Source organism: Canis lupus, chromosome 31 (assembly GCF_003254725.2).
Source record: "Canis lupus dingo isolate Sandy chromosome 31, ASM325472v2, whole genome shotgun sequence".
NCBI lineage: Eukaryota > Metazoa > Chordata > Mammalia > Carnivora > Canidae > Canis > Canis lupus.
In genome coordinates, this window is record NC_064273.1 from 595,743 (window position 1) to 612,848 (window position 17,106).

Here is a 17,106-nt window from a genome sequence, read left to right on the forward strand (position 1 = left end):
CTGATATGGGACTTGATCCCGGGACTCCAGGATTACACCCTGAGCTGAAGGCAGATGCTCAACCGCCGAGCCACCCAGGCATCCCAAGTTTTTTTTAACCTAATAATAGCTAACTGAGACAAATAACAACACTGATTGGTAACTGTTGCAGAATGCTAGTGAACACATTATTTTGAAATAATTTTTAAAAAGGAGCCAATCAAGCATTTATCTTGTGTTTCCTATGTGAACTCTATAACGTAATGACCAAACTGTTGATGGGGGGGGGGGGGGGGTTTCTCTTTATATAAATACTCCAGTTAATGAATTAAGATGGAACAACAGATTTGGACTTTATCATTTTGCAACTGCTAATGCATTAAGAGATCTAGGCAATGCCCACAATGTCTGTCTACAAAAGCAAATAGCGTATTTTCTTTTGGAAGAATACCATACCCACTGTGAAGTGGTTTCACCAAGAAAACTTCATATGATCCAGCCACCATTGCACAGGAAACATGAGAGGTAGGGGAATATAGTAATAAAATTCAATCAGGGGCAGCCCCCGTGGCCCAGCGGTTTAGCACTGCCTTCAGCCCCGGGTGTGATCCTGGAGACTAGGGATCGAATCCCATGTCAGGCTCCCTGCATGGAGCCTGCTTCTCCCTCTGCCTGTGTCTCTGCCTCTCTCTCTCACTCTCTGTCTCTCATGAATAAATAAACAAAATTGTAAAAAAAACAAAACAAAACAAAACAACAACAACAGACTGTGGGAAATGTTACAGGGCAAATAATTAGTTTTTTTCAATAAAGAGGTTGCGTGGGAAAAGGAGGGGAGAGATAGAGAGGGAACCTATAGGTTAAAAGAGACTTAAGAAACTTAAGAACCAATCACAATTCTATGTCTTATTTAAATATTGATTCAAATTAGGGAAAATGACACTCAGGAGTAAATTGAAAATTTGAACAGTAGATATTTGGTATATTACAGAATTATTGCCTTGTTTTCAGTCATGATATGTTGATTGCTTAACAAAAAGAGTCTTTAACATATGGAGATACATATGAAATATTTATGGATAGAAAGATAAGAATGTCTGGGAATTACTTCAAAATAGTATGTGAGAGGAATGTGAATTTGGATCTGGATATAACAAGTTTACCCATGAGTTTGGTAATTGTTGATATGATTGTGTGCACTTTCCCATATTTGAAATTTTCTATAATAAAAATAAAAAGAGGACAATATCGGGGAAAGCAACTGTGTGATAATGGGCACTGCTTTATTAGGGAGATCGGGAGACTTTTGAGAAGTTTGATGGAAATGAAGTAGCAAATGATGATGAAAACCGTCTATATGATTTTTCAGTTAGGAAGCCACTGATGACCTTTATCATTTGAGCAGAATGTGGCTTGTGAAGTTTAAGTACCCCAGCTGTAAATGAGAGAGGGGAGACAGGATTATTCTTTCCCCGGCACTTACTACAAAGGGAAGAGGAGAGACAGTAGTTTCTACCTGGAGCAGAAGAGGACACTCTGCTGATCAGATACAATATGCCATTTGCCATGTCTCTGCTTGGAATTACCATCTGACATTACCTCTCCTCCTGGGGTCTCCATTTCAGATCCTGTTTTCTTTGGCTTCAGGTAGTTCTTTCCCTGTCCATCTGTCCTTGATGGCGCTGCACAATTCCTTTGGGATCTGACAAGTCCCATGTCATCTACTAGGTACCGCAGAAAGGGGATGGCCAGAACTCTTGTGCTGTTGGAGGCTTTTATTTCTTCACTTTGGCCAAATTGATTCTTTGATTGCTTCCTCCTTCTGTCTGTCCCCCAATCTCCACTTGCGACTTCGTTGTGCACTTTCCATTTTCAACTTTGCCTTGACTTTCAGACTAAATTTTTATTTTTTTTTTTGTTTTTTTGTTTTTTTTTTTTTTTAATTTTTATTTATTTATGATAGTCACAGAGAGAGAGAGAGAGGCAGAGACACAGGCAGAGGGAGAAGCAGGCTCCATGCACCGGGAGCCCGACGTGGGACTCGATCCCGGGTCTCCAGGATCGCGCCCTGGGCCAAAGGCAGGCGCTAAACCGCTGCGCCACCCAGGGATCCCCAGACTAAATTTTTAGTATTGCATTCTTAATTCATAATTGTGGCTCCTTGCAGACCAAGAATGAGGTCCTTTCTGTACATTGCCTTGGGGTGCTTATCTCAATCCAACCCCAGGACCAATGCTGTTTACTGAAGATACAGCAGTGAAACCACACATTAGATTGTTAATCTACAGTTCTGGATCACTCCCTTGGCAAAGCCATGGTCATTTCATGCCAAAATCCTCCATGGAAAGCCAACCTGGTACAAGAGGTAGAACATTACTCTAGTAATTGGAATCTCTGGGCTCATTAGCCATTATCAGAGACCAGGGAAGAATTGCTGGCTCTGCATTCAGAGGTCCAACCCTCACGGTTTTGCAAGCCCTCAGAATTCAATGGTTTACTCTAAAGCACCTGCTAAAGGTGCTTTTCCCAGTGGTTTGAGCTTGCTCCTTTCTTTTTCTTTTTTTCTTTTTAAAGATTTTATTTATTTATGAGAGAGAGAGAGAGAGAGAGAGAGAGAGAGAGAGGCACAGGCACAAGCAGAGGGAGAAGCAGGCTCCATGCAGGGAGCCTGAGGTGGGACTTGATTCCAGGACTCCAGGATCATGCCCTGAGCAGGTGCTCAACCACTGAGCCACCCAGGGATCCCAGAGCCTGCTCATTTCTAACCAATTTGCCAAATAATTAAGTATTATGATGGTGATCTTGAGGAAAGGATCTTGAGGAAAGCAGTTGGGCTCTAGTTTCTTTATATATATATAAATAAATATATATTTTATATATATTTCTTTATACATAAAATATTTAAATATATTTATATATTTAAAAATATATATTTCTTTATATATATGTGCATATATACACACACACACACACACACACACAAAATATGTATATTTTATTGAAGTTCGATTTCCCGTCAAGTGCCTTCAATTGCAACCTGAATTAGCTGCTGCCTTTTGTGGAATGCCATTTTTATTGGAAAGGGTGACTGGCAGGCAGACCATGGTTATTCAGATGTGGGCATTTGGCAGATATTTTCTTAAAAATAAATTAAATGAGATTGTCAGTTCAGAGAAATTAACTGAGAGCATTTTTTGCCAATGATAACTTTCCAGTTTTCAAGCAAGGGAGAACACTTTTTTACACAAGGGTTTGTTTTAGTATTTTTCCTACTTAACTTTTCTTTTTTTTTTTTTTAAAGATTTTATTTATTTATTCATGATAGTCACAGAGAGAGAGAGGCAGAGACACAGGCAGAGGGAGAAGCAGGCTCCATGCACCGGGAGCCCGACGTGGGATTCGATCCCGGGTCTCCAGGATCATGCCCTGGGCCAAAGGCAGGCGCCAAACCGCTGCGCCACCCAGGGATCCCCTTAACTTTTCTTTTTGTTGAAATTGAAGGCCAGAGAACTGCCTTCATTGAAGTGAATTGCCTCATATGGTGTTTGGTAGTTGATATGATTCACTTATATAATTTTTGTGTGGTAAAGGAGCAATTTCCTGTAAAATAGGATTTTAGTGCCAAGAACTACACTTTTAAAATGTAATTTAGCAATTTTATTATCTTACCAGTAAGGGGCAGCAGACAACAATGTTTGTTTGAAATACCTTGCATTATTAGACCTGTCCTCTCATTCTTTTGCTTTATGAATACATCTCTGACTCTTTTTCCTCTCCTCTTAGTGATGCTGAGCCAGAAGGACTGAGGGGTAGTGGGACATCCAAAAGGGAAAAAGAATAACATTTAAAATACAATTCTAAGAAAAGGATAACACCCTGCCAGTCCTTTGTGTTGACAAATGGTGAATCTCTTATTATTTCTAAGTTGGATACCAAGTGACTGCCACAAAAATTACACACAGTCCATCAATGGGAAAGAGAGGGTGAAGGTAATATCTTGCTTTTTTTTTTTTTTTTTGTATATCTTACAAAAGACTCGTTTCTCCTCTAAGCTTTAGTCATCTAGTTTTCTTTTAATTATTTCATTTTAACGAGTATTTATTGAGTATGTACCATTAGCCAGGAGCCATTTTAGGTACTGAAGACAAATAATAAACAAAACCAACAGAACACCTGTCCTCCTGGTGCTTTCTTTTAGGTTGGGGACAGTTCGCCAAACTAAGAAGGGTTTGGAGACATTCCGAACAGAGAGGAAGATGCTAGCAAAGGGGTGGACAGATGCCAAGTTCTAGCACGTGGTAAGAGACATTTTCAGAAATCTCTTTTGAATCTTTCACTGTTTTTTTCCCCAATCACAGATGCTAGCAAGAAACATTTTATTTTTTAAAAAATACCTGGAAAAAAATCTGTATCTTAAGACCCTATTCTGTCTGAAGGATAAAGCTTAATTATTTCCAAGTAAATTTAATTACTCCATGGATATCTGCACATTTCACATTTTACTCAAATTCAGAATCTGCCATCCACCACATTTTTTCTTCCCAAGTTTGGGAAAGTACATGTATTTTTCTTGTTTGGTCTCAATGCTGTGTTATAATCTTTGAAATGCAGTCCATTTTCTATGGTATTCTTACATTCTCTCTATGCTGACATAATTTTCAAGATGTGATCTAAGTGGGCCTAAGTGCCCCCTCAGGGCAGCTGGTTGGCTCTCTCTCTTTCTCACTTCTGAGACCCATCTCCTGCCTTGGATTTTTGGAGAGAACTCTCATGTTACCACTGGCCATAGGATGCTCCTTGGGCCTGCATCAGTCTGTTTTCTACTCCTATATCCTATGCAACTATATTAAAGAGATTCCCATTGCACTTTACTGGAATGGAAAATTCTCTGGGAACTCCTAGCTGTTAAAGCTCTCAGAAAGAAAGTAAGCTAAGAAATAACTCACTTTCAGAGTCCCCTGAATAAATTCTGGGGTTACTATTACAAAGTAACTCAATCACTGATAGGACTGAATGAGACAAACATCTTTTAAAATTTTTTCTTTGGGCAGCCCGGGTGGCTCAGCAGTTTAGCACCTGCCTTCGGCCCAGGGCCTGATCCTGGAGACCCGGATCAAGTCCCACGTTGGGCTCCCTGCATGGAGCCTACTTCTCCTTCTGCCTGTGTCTCTGCCTCTCTCTCCTCTCTCTTTCTGTGTGTCTCTCATGAATAAATAAATAAAATCTTTATAAATAAATAAATACATTTTTTCTTTTTTTAATAGGAAGAATTTTTTAAATGATTTTATTTATTTATTCATCACAAACACACACACACACACACACACACACACACACACACACAGGCAGACAGGCAGAGACACAGACATAGGAGAAGCAGGCTATATGCAGGAAGCCTGATGTGGGACTTGATACCGGGACTCCAGGATCACGCCCTGGGCCCAAGGCAGGCACCAAACCACTGAGCCACCCATGGATCCCCTAAAATTTTTTCTGTGTTAGGGGTGCATTTGGTTAAGTGATAGATTCTTGGTTTTGGCTCAGGTAATGATCTCAGGGTCACGATATCAGGCTCATAAGATTGAGCCCAGTGTCAGACTGAAGTAGCACAGAGTCTGCTTGAGACTCTCCTTACTCTGGTCCCCTTATGCATGTGCTCTCTGTTTCTCTGTAAAATAAATAAAGTAAAAAAAATTCTTTTATGATATACTTGTATCAAGGCTTCTGAACTTGAGGGTCACTATTTATTATTTATTCCAGAGAAACTGCCTTGCAGGAGAATCCACTCATGAAAAGAAAATACAAAAAAAAAAAAAAAAAGAAAGAAAAAGAAAATACAGGGGGAAATAATGTAGCAAGTAATGTTTCACATTGACCAAATGTTCAACTACTTGTTACTTAAGAATCAAAACCAAATGACACATAACTTCTATCCCAAGCACATTTCTCTTTTCCTTTCATTGCTATACTCCAAAGAGAAGTCTCCATTTCTCAGGTATCTAACAAGTAACAGTTCAGTAACAGTTCAGAGTCACATGGCATCTATGCAATAGAAATAAAACTTTGAGATAATATGAGCATTCTTGTTTCAGATTTACATTGGAATATAGGGAAGGTTGTTTCTTCTAGACTTCCAATATATCTTAAGTTTAAAATTAGCCTGCAGAGGGCAGCAGATAGTAGTGAAAAAAACCCTGTGCTTGAAACTTGCCTTGTAGAAGCAGTTGATTATGAATAAAGAATGAATGTTAGTTCGCATTATTTAAAATCAACACTAAAAATTTTTCTTGACATACAGAAGACTTTTGTGGATAATTTAAAAAAAATTAAGTGCCAGCCTGGCTGTTAGTGAAAAAGCAGTCAAATTTATTTTTGGTAGCTTTTTATTCCTCTGGTACTTCAAGATCCTTTTTCAAGACAACCAGATCTATTTACTGCCTCTAGATACTGAGAACTCCCAGTGGGCTACCATATAGTTCCAGGACCCAGAATTACAACCCCTCCAACAAAAAATTATCTTGTATTTCATTCCTACATTTGTTTTCTTTTATGGATAGTGATAATTTATAAAGAATAACTACCCTTGTTATATGCACAGTATTCCTCACAGATATATATTATTGAGACCTAATCATCTAAACTCAAACTCATCATAAAAAGAACACTTTTTATTTTATTTTATTTTATTTATTTATTTTTTAAGAACTCTTTTTATTTTAGGATAGTATTTTAAAGTAAGTTTTGCTTGGCTAACGACAGTAAAAATGAAGCAAGATTCCCCAAAATATAGGTCAATGACCAAATAATTACAAAAAACTTACAAAAGGGGGGGGGGCACCAGCAACAAAACAAATAAAAGGTCATAACCTAATAACCATAAATGAAAAAAAAAAAACAGGATCAAAGCAAGAAACAGAAAATATTGTCATATTATGTTAGATCTCCTGTCATTCACTTCCCTGAAGAATTAGTGGGAAAAATGAGTCCAGAGTATCCTGAAAATTGTCACTAATGTTACTTAATTTGGAAATATGCAGACGAACAAAAATGAAGGTGAGATCTGCAAAAATTCAATCCTAACTAAATCTTGGAGGATTCATCATAGATAGGAAGGGCCAATAGGCTTTTTTTTAAATAATAAATTTATTTTTTATTGGTGTTCAATTTGCCAACATACAGAATAACACCCAGTGCTCATCCCGTCAAGTGCTCCCCTAAGGGTCAGTAGGCTTAACGGAACTGTGTAACACTGTGATGGCAGCCAATCCAAGAATCCACTTATCACTCAGTCTTAGAACTCAGATGCCACATCTCTAGCAAGTGTAACTTCTCTAAACCAGGGCTCACCCTGTCACCCTTGCATGCTCAGCCTGCACCCCTCCCCACCATGCCTGTATCCTTGCCGTCCCTGCATGCTCAAATGCTTGAAGTAAAGACCAGCTGGTTTTAAATCAGATGCCAAGTGAATCAAGGAAAATGATCTATTCTGTTTTGAACTGGGCAGTAATACCTGACAAAAAAATGTGATTAAGGTAAAAATAAATTACATGACAATTAACAAAATCATAGGACAATAAAAAAGAAAAAATAGAAGGGAAGGAAAGAAAAACAAAAATGAAGAAAGGAAGGGAGGGAGGAAACCAGAAAGAAAGAGACTTATGGTTTATATTATACAAAAGTCTGGAAGTAGGCATAACCCACACTACAGAAGCAGAATCCCCATGAGTGTTTTATGCTATGATAGCAATTATACAATAACGGAATACAACCCAATAAAAGAAGACCTAAAGCCTAAGATGATTAGAGTTAATGGGTTAAAAGCAGATTTTAGAGACAAGAAAACAACCCATAATTGTCAATCTATCAAATAAATCATACTATCAGAAACAGCAAGGGAAAAATGATAATAAAATGGAATAAGGGCTTAAGAATTCTAATGAATGCAGTAGAAAACCCACGTTTAAAACACATTTGTCTCTATTACTGGTTATGTGGTAAACTGAGTACCTGAACTGATCGTATTGCTGAAAACAACTACAACTGCTGAACAAAAATATTTCTAAAAAATTTAAATGTGTGCAAATGCTGGCAAAAAAGGTAAATTCTGCTTAGGCCAAAAATAAGTTAAAGGCAGGAACTCTGAGGTTTAAGTAAGGCACCGACGTTGGCTTTTGCCTTACTGTTATTTGCTGAACTCAGATGATCTCACGTATAAATTTTTAAGTTTTCAAAGATGGGAGGCAGGGATCCCTGGGTGGCGCAGCGGTTTGGCGCCTGCGTTTGGCCCAGGGCGCGATCCTGGAGACCCGGGATCGAGTCCCACGTCGGGCTCCCGGTGCATGGAGCCTGCTTCTCCCTCGGCCTGTGTCTCTGCCTCTCTCTCTCTCTCTCTCTCTCTGTGCGACTATCATAAAACAACAACAACAAAAACAACAACAACAACAAAAAAACACACACAAAGATGGGAGACAAAACCCAGTGCTCAGCCAAGTCAGGGATTCTATTAGGGGACCCTTTTAAAAATAAAACTGGAACCCCAAAGTGTCATACTTCCACTTTGAGAATGAACTAGAAAATTCACTGTGACAGCAGCGTGGAGCTGACCAAAAACACCCTGCTCATCTTGAAACTTGAACACTGAACCTTGATACTGATCCGAGGTAGAAAAGGATTTCTCCTAAAGAATCATAACCAGCATCTGGCTTCCATTTAAGTTTGCACCCTGAATTCACACCATCTGGTACTATGAAACACACACAGAAACACACACACACACACGTAAAAACCTCAAGTCAATAATTCAGTTTATACCAAAACAGCACAGTTTATACCACTAATGCCTCTGGATGCTTAACAGAAGCAAGTGCTAATCCTCCCAGAGAGAAATCCTCCGAGGCCTCAATCATTTCCAGTGATAAAGTTCAAATGAAAGTGAGAGCTCAAGGTCAGGAGAGAGAGAAAACATCAACACCCACAGAAAAACAAGGCGCCGTGAAGGAGGGCGAGCGTAAACAACATAAAGGTTAAAAGTCTCCAGATACAGGAATTCTCAGATGGAAAAAATAAAAATAAGTTTTTGTAAAATGTCTCAAACAATAAAAAAAAAGCGTAAAATCACAAGTAAGGAATGAACCGATGTGCAAAAAACTTCAGTGCTTCCAGAAACCAGAAATGAAACCGCAGTGGCCGTCGAGCCGACAGCCCGGCCGAGGCCCCGGCGCCGCAGGGCAGGAGGCGGGCGGAGGCTGCAGGGCGCGGGCGGCTGCGGCGCGGACCCGGCTCCCGGCCCGGGGCCCCCGAGGACGCGGCTGGGGGCTGGGCTCGGGGCTGTGTCCGGGAATGCTGCTCGCTTCGGCCTTTCTAGAAGCTCTTGAGAGAAAGCACCGGACCCGGGGATCTCGACGAAGTCCGAGGAGGGCCGCTCAGACCCCGGTCGGGATCCGCGTGCTTGAGGCGCGGGTCCCTTAGACGCACGGAGAAGGGCCTGAGGTCCTGCGGCGGCCCTCGTGGGAGGCGACGTCCGAACCCAGTCCCCGTCCACGTCCGCGGGTCTGCGGAGGCCGAGCGGCGCCAGGCCCCGCGTCCGAACCCGGCGCCAGGCTTCTCGGCGTCGCCGCTTCGCCGCCCGGAAGGTTCGCGTTCCGGGGGCACGTGACGCGCGGCTCTCCTCAGCCGGCGGGGGCGCGGCGGTCGCGGCAGGAGCCCCACGTCCCGAGTGCGCAAGCGCGGTACCGCCGTGGGGCCGCCGCTCCCGGACGCTCAGCCGCCTTCCACCGGCGAAGCGCCGAGATGAAGGCCCAGCCGAGACGTGCAGGGTGCGCCGGCGCAGGGCGACCCCGCGGGCGACCGCCGCGCCCCCCGCCGCGCCCCCCGCCGCGCTGCCGGCGACCCGCAGGCCGCCCCGGGCCGCCCCCCCGCCCCCCGCCCCGCGCGGCCCCGCCAGTGCGCATGCTCCGCGTCCCAGGCCCCGGCGGGCTGGCAGGGCGCCGCGCCCGAAGCGAGCGCCAGGGGGCAGACGCGGGCGTGGGCCGGGGGCGTGCGGAGCCCGGAGCGGCCTCCCGGGCCTCCCGCGTCAGGTCGCTGCAGGCCTCGGCTCTCTAAGTCGCCGCTGCGGCCGTTAGCTTGATGCTGTAAAAGAGAAAGAAGGAAGAGGATGGGCGAGGGGAGAGGGGAAGAAGAAACAGACCCCGAATAAAACCGAACCAACCACACATCCCTACCAGTATCAACTACTGCGGAACAGGTGCAGTGTGTGTCCGCCTTTCCCCGCTCTTGTGTGTTTCTGACACGGTTCGCTTAGTGACTAAGGAAGACCTACGTCTTTGACGGTGGAGTATGTGCATTTTCTTTGACTGGCGTTATGACCTTTGTTCCCTTAAGTCCTCTGTAAGTGTCACTACTTCCTTCACTTCGTCCATTATTTTGAGAGGGAAAAGTTGAAAGAGGGTATTCTCAAAACCTAATACGTAATTCAACGTGATTACACTCAAAGCTGTTCTCCAAAGATTGGATCTCAAAATAAAATACAATGCAGAGATGAGAAAAAAAAAACTCCCATTGTTCTTTTCCATCCACTCGAACGCTATTTACTAACAGTATCTTGGGAACTACTTTTTACTGATTTTTATTTTTTGAATTCAGGGAAGTAAAAGGAATTGTCTTTGTTCCAAACAGAGTTTAAGAAATGAGAATGTCGGGATCCCTGGGTGGCGCAGCGGTTTGGCGCCTGCCTTTGGCCCGGGGCGCGATCCTGGAGACCCGGGATCGAATCCCACGTCGGGCTCCCGGTGCATGGAGCCTGCTTCTCCCTCTGCCTCTCTCTCTCTCTCTCTCTCTATGACTATCATAAAAAAAATAAATAAATAAATGGCAGCATCTGATCTCATTTCACATGAAAGAAGACGTATATTTAAAAAAAAAAAAAAAAAAAAAGAAATGAGAATGTCAATTCTTTGAAGTGAGGTGAAGAACTGTAAGGGAAATTATTCGAGGTTATATGGTCAAGTAAGAGAGACTCACTTTATAACTCAGGCTTCTACAAACACCGTGAAAAACATTCGAACACTTAAAACTCCATGTCTGCAGCATACTTTTTTATTCTTCTTTTGTAGTTTTTCTTAAATAGAATGCTATTGGATATTTTGAAATGACAGTGAAAACCAATACCCACTGTTTGGAGAATATAGTTTATTTCACATTTTATTATGTTTTTAGGCTAAGCAACATCAAATTCCAGCATACATTTATTTTTATGACCTTCTTAACAGCAACAAACTGAGTAGACTTTCATATTTCATAGACTATTAAAATTCATGTTTGAACATTTTTTTATAGTTTGGGCATTTGCTATTAAAACTGTTAAACTTAGGGATCCCTGGGTGGCGCAGCGGTTTGGCGCCTGCCTTTGGCCCAGGGCGCGATCCTGGAGACCCGGGATCGAATCCCACGTCGGGCTCCCGGTGCATGGAGCCTGCTTCTCCCTCTTCCTATGTCTCTGCCTCATTCTCTCTCTCTCTGTGACTATCATAAATAAAATATTAAAAAAAAACTGTTAAACTTAAGTGGTTTTTCATGTCATATTTTGGTACTAAAGAAAATAACTACTATATATTATTTTTCATCAGTGGGAAGATTTGGGGGAAAGAAAATGCATTTAAAGTGTTGGCTCAAAAAAAAAAATAAAGTGTTGGCTCAAGTTTAATAGTGAACATACACAACTCTAGGTCAGCCATTCCTCTACAGAAAATACAAACATGTCAATTATCCAATCTGAGACCCCAGATATTTTGCTTATGACATACTGTGAGAACAGGGAAAATAACAGAAAATTGCTAGTGTACACATGTATTTATAATTGGTTATTTTGTATGACAAGTAGAGTAAATAGAATTTAAACTTTTAGATTAATAGGAACATATAATAGAAATGAAAATCAAGCCTAACACAAAACATCATTGTTGTGTTGTTTTATATTTTGAAATGTCAGCACAAATGAAAGCACAAGAGATAGAAATATGAACTTATAATTCACCTTTTATCCCCTTTTTAAGCAGTATGTAATTAAAACGAGAGTTTGTGAATCCAAGGACAGCCATGCCAGATACAGGATGGTGAGGTGGGTGTGAGCCCCAATTACTTATTACCTCCTTTAGGATGCTTGAGCTAAGTGAAACTGAAGAAATGTTGTTTCTCCAGCTTTTAAAAATATACAGAATGATTTCTAGAATTCTCTAGGAAGTAAGAATTGTTCTTTTTGAGCTGAAGATTATATTACATTTTCTACTTCACTGAGAGATATTTTCTTTTCTGAAATACTATCCTCTTTTCATCCACATACAAATTGTGAGACAGAATGGGGCTGGCGCCCAGGAGGGTATATGAAGAAGAATGATTTCACTTCAGGCAGGCTGAAAGCTGATAACTGAACTTGAATATGATTAAGTGTATTTATTTGTATGTGTTTTAGAATAGCAATTGAAATATTGTCTTTCGAGGGCAGCCCCGGTGGCCCAGCAGTGTAGCGCCGCCTTCGGCCCAGGGTGTGATCCTGGAGACCCGGGATCGAGTCCCACGTTGCATGGAGCCTGCTTCTCCCTCTGCCTGTGTTTCTGCTTCTCTGTCCCTCATGAATAAATAAATAAAATCTTTAAAAAAATATTCTTTTGAAAGAGGTAATTTAAAGCATTTTTGTATAGTGCATATATGATTTAAAATGTATCATTACCAAACAGCTTATTGAAATTATCATTATGCATAGATATTTCCAAAAAATCAGTGTTCTATGAATTTTATGTATTTCATTATTTTATTGTCAGTAATATACAACCTAATAATTGAAAAACAAGGATTAGTTTTCTATTTTTAACAAAACACACATTACCTCTCAGTTTCCTGTTAATAGAAATCCACTGGGATTTCTTTTTGTTAACTTTAGAAATAAAGATAAATCAATTGTTAATTACATTTCAGTTACTAGTACACAGTGAAATGGACTGGATTTACTTAGAAAAGATCAGCATTTAAAAATACTTGACCCAAGTATAGAAGGAATATAAAGAAATAAACATCTGTCCTTTAAGTAACCTGCTACATTCAGTTGATATAAAAATCAAACACTCATGAAGAAATTAGTGATATTAAAGACAAATAAGGAATTAGTGAAGACAATGCTGTGTCTTTTATTTTATTTTATTTTATTTTATTTTATTTTATTTTATTTTATTTTTTTTATTCATGAGAAACAGAGAGAGAAGGCAGAGACACAGGCAGAGGGAGAAGCAGGCTCTCTGTGGGAAGCTTGATGTGGGACTCGATCCCGGGACCCAAGGATCATGACCTGAGCCAAAGGCAGACGCTCAACCCCTGAGCCATCCAGGTGCCCTAATACTGTGTCTTTACAATATTGAAACTGAATACAAATTCAGTCTAAGGAGGAAATGGAATTTATTCTGTGCTTTGAATGATAAGCTGTTTAAACATCAAGGAAGTAGAGAGCACTTCAGGTGTGAGGGGGGAAAAAAACCCCTAAAAAAGCAATGGAGGCAAGAATGAGCAGACACATTGTGAGGACAGGGAAGAAAGGAGGCCCAGGTTAAGAAGAGAGCATTTATTGGGGCTCAGTAGGATAAGCAGAAATAAGGTTTTCTAGAGAGTATCTTTGTTATTAATATTCAGGCCTAAAAAGCCAAGCAAGAGAGTCTGAATGCAGTGTAATAAACCATAGGAAGCCATTATTGAGTAGTTTAAATTTTAATATTCTTATTATAAATTAGTAATTTTTTCTTATACTCAATAGAGCCAAAAATTAAGCCTCCAGTCTTGTTTTCATCAACTTAGAATTCTCGTTTCAAATTAAAATTTCTCCTGTAGTGTTTAAAGGATTAGAATAAAACTCTAATCCTGAAAATTAATGCTGGAATAATTGTAGTTACAATTTTAATAGGGCAGAAGGATTGTATTGCATCCTTTTAGAAAGTTCAAAACGTTTTTGATGATGCCAGGCTTTTGGTAAGAGGAATGCCGGGAAAGAGCAAAGAAGGTGGGGGCCCTGCAAGGCAGCATTTCTAGAGCTACAGATAGGGCTGTTGGGAGTTACTGCTATACTCAGGATAGAGCTTCCAGGGAGAGTCAGGAACAGGAGGCCATCAAGTACTTGATTCTCCCCAGACTCAGAAAAAGGCAGTGGACAATGTAGGTGTGCCATGTCAAATGTGCTTTGACTCATTCCAGACCTCCCATGGAGGAGAAGAATAATGCTAATTTGCATTTTGTAGTCCATCAGCATTTTTCAGGAGTGTTGGCTTTATTTTACTCTGTCTCCTTAGCCTTTAACTCTATCATGAGACAAGAAGGATAAATGAAACTTGCCCAGCATCAAGGTAATGATGAACAGAATCAGGACTTCCATTTTAGCCCTTTCTGATTTCAAATCTAGAGTTTTCTACTCCTCTAAATCGCTGCTTCATATGTGACAAAGAGCTTGTATGTTTGCCCTCACAAAATTTAAATAACATACTGATTAAAAATAGATTTTAATAGGTTTCCTTACCTCCTAAATGAATGCTTTACAGTACACCCAGCAATGTTGATGTGACTTTACTTCTGATCAGCTTTGGATTAGGCTCTTCTCATGTAGTAGCAAAGTCATTTTCTGGATTCTGATGGGCCCTCTGCTAGTGAAATGGTGGTGAGATTTCATTTTGAGTTATTAACTCTGTTCCACAAAACAGTTAGCTAGGGGCTTTCAAGCAGTGGTTTCTAGGAAAGCTCTAGCCCCACTTTTGTTAGACTGAGAATCTTACTCAGGTTTTGGCAGCTCTACTCTGGACTCACACACTTAGAATATTTGGACTCTGCCATCAGCATCTCAGGTGATTTTTTTTTAAAGAATTTATTATTTATTCATGAGAGAGAGAGAGAGACTGAGAGAGAGGAGAGAGAGAGAGAGAGAGAGAGAGGCAGAGGGAGAGGTAGAGGAAGAGAGAGAAGCAGGCTCCACGTACAGAGCCCGATGCAGGACTTGATCCTGGATCCTGGGATCATGCCCTGAGCCAAACGCAGATGCTCAACCACTGAGCCACCCAGGAATCCCTCTCAGGTGATTCTTATGAACACTGGTTTTATAAATCTGGTATTAGTAGTACTCTTCTGCCTTTTTTTTTTTTTAAAGATTTTTTAAAAATTTTTATTTATTCATGATAGTCACACAGAGAGATAGAGAGGCAGAGACATAGGCAGAGGGAGAAGCAGGCTCCATGCACCGGGAGCCCGACGTGGGATTCGATCCCGAGTCTCCAGGATCGTGCCCTGGGCCAAAGGCAGGTGCCGAACCGCTGCGCCACCCAGGGATCCCCTCTTCTGCCTTTCTGTTAAAAAAATCTCCCTTTCCTCCTCTTCCTCCTCCATCTTCAAGTTCAACATGTGCTGTGCTAAGGAGAACATTTTTTTTCAGTTTAGTACTTCTTAACATCTGCAGAGTCTCCTTCTCACACACACACACACACACACACACACACACACACTCTTTCTCTCTCTCTCTTTCTCTTTCTAATAGGGTCACAGATCCACTTGAGTCCTAGCCAAGACAACCTACACAAGGAGGAAATTGTTGATATGTATGTTTGTGGAGGGGTGTGGGGATGAGTAAAATTTTTCTTTATTAAATGGGTTGGGGTAGAGGAAATCCCAAGGCAGCAGACCCAGCAATATAATAGATTATAATAATTAATGATTTAATATAAAAGTATGGTGATATAATAAGTAACTTTTTAAGAGTGAATATTAATTACATATAAATGAGGACTATTAATAGAACATAATGAAAAAGATATTGGTGAGCATAGGAAGAAAGACATAGCAAGCTTTGCTGTGTAGACATAAAGCAATAAGGTCCTTTAGCTGCCCTTGCAGAGATGGAAACTCTCCAAGGCAGAAATCAGACTTGTGACTAAATGCCAGCTTTACTGAAAGGCTGCTTGGACAAGACATTGTTGTTATTATTGATGAAGATAATATGCAGCATTTTTTTCCTCAGAATTTTTATGATTTCTGGCCTAAACAGTATAAATTCTGAAAAATTGTTATCCTTCCCAGGTGGGTTTCAAGTACTACTGCCATGTTTTATACAGAGAAGACATTCTTTTTTTTTTTTTTTTAAGAAGACATTCTATATCAATAACCACACTTTTCTTATAATATTGGAAAATATTTCTCTCAACAATGACTTCATTTTAAATAATGGAGAAAGCATTTTGATTCATAAGACTAAGAAAAATTACCACGGTGTCGTAAGAAAATATTCACTTTATTCGTGACAGAAATACTAACTTGCCTTTAGAAATATTTTCTGATGAATAAAGACCTGAATGTAATCATTTGAGTTATTGGAGGATATTAGACACAAATTTTCTGAAACAAAAGAATGTGGACACATTCTGAATTGAACATGATTATTTTTGAAGGACTTTAGAGTATAACAAGGAAAAATCCTTCAGTCCTTGCTACCGCAATACAGCAAATCTGATTCTCTGACTGTAAGTCAAAAAAGCTCTTGTTTAAATTTGTGAGGAAACCGTTCATTCCTTGATGTAGAGGAAAACATGTCAGCAAGAAGCATATGAGCACCTCTGCTTTCATTTTTGAAGTGGAGAATAAAGGCAAAAGAAATAAAATATAGAAAAAAATTAAATTTCCTTACAACTTAACAGCTCATTGACAAGTAGTCGAGACAGGAAGAGTGACCTTCCTCTAGGAACTCAGCTGCCTCAATGTTAATACTTTCCTAGAGGCAAAAGGCAGCCTTAGCTTGGCATTAGCCTGACCTCCAGGATCATGTAAATCTTATTTAACATATAAAAATCCCTTTGAAAACTTCCTTTATCTCTACATCCTCCAAGATATTTGTTAGCAATCATTCTCCAAACGTATGGCCCACTGATACACATCTGAAGGGTCTCATGACTAAGGTTTTACTAGACACTAGTAAAAGACCTTATCCTAATAATAGCTAGCCCCTCAGAGTCCTGGAAATTTCTTCCAAATTCCTTACACTTGAAACGTACACTATCCCTAACCCCTTCCCAACTTGAAACTGATTATATAATCAGCGGCCCCTCACAACCCCAGTGC

General features: G+C 40.5%; 1 long non-coding RNA gene across 1 annotated transcript; it reads left to right on the forward strand.

Annotated features, from left to right (window-relative positions):
- The first annotated feature begins 10,000 nt into the window (after window positions 1–10,000).
- Window positions 10,001–11,540, forward strand: LOC125754126 (uncharacterized). The gene is made up of 2 exons (XR_007407574.1): window positions 10,001–10,222; window positions 10,654–11,540. It is a non-coding gene; the product is annotated as an uncharacterized LOC125754126 (long non-coding RNA).
- Window positions 11,541–17,106: the final 5,566 nt, after the last annotated feature.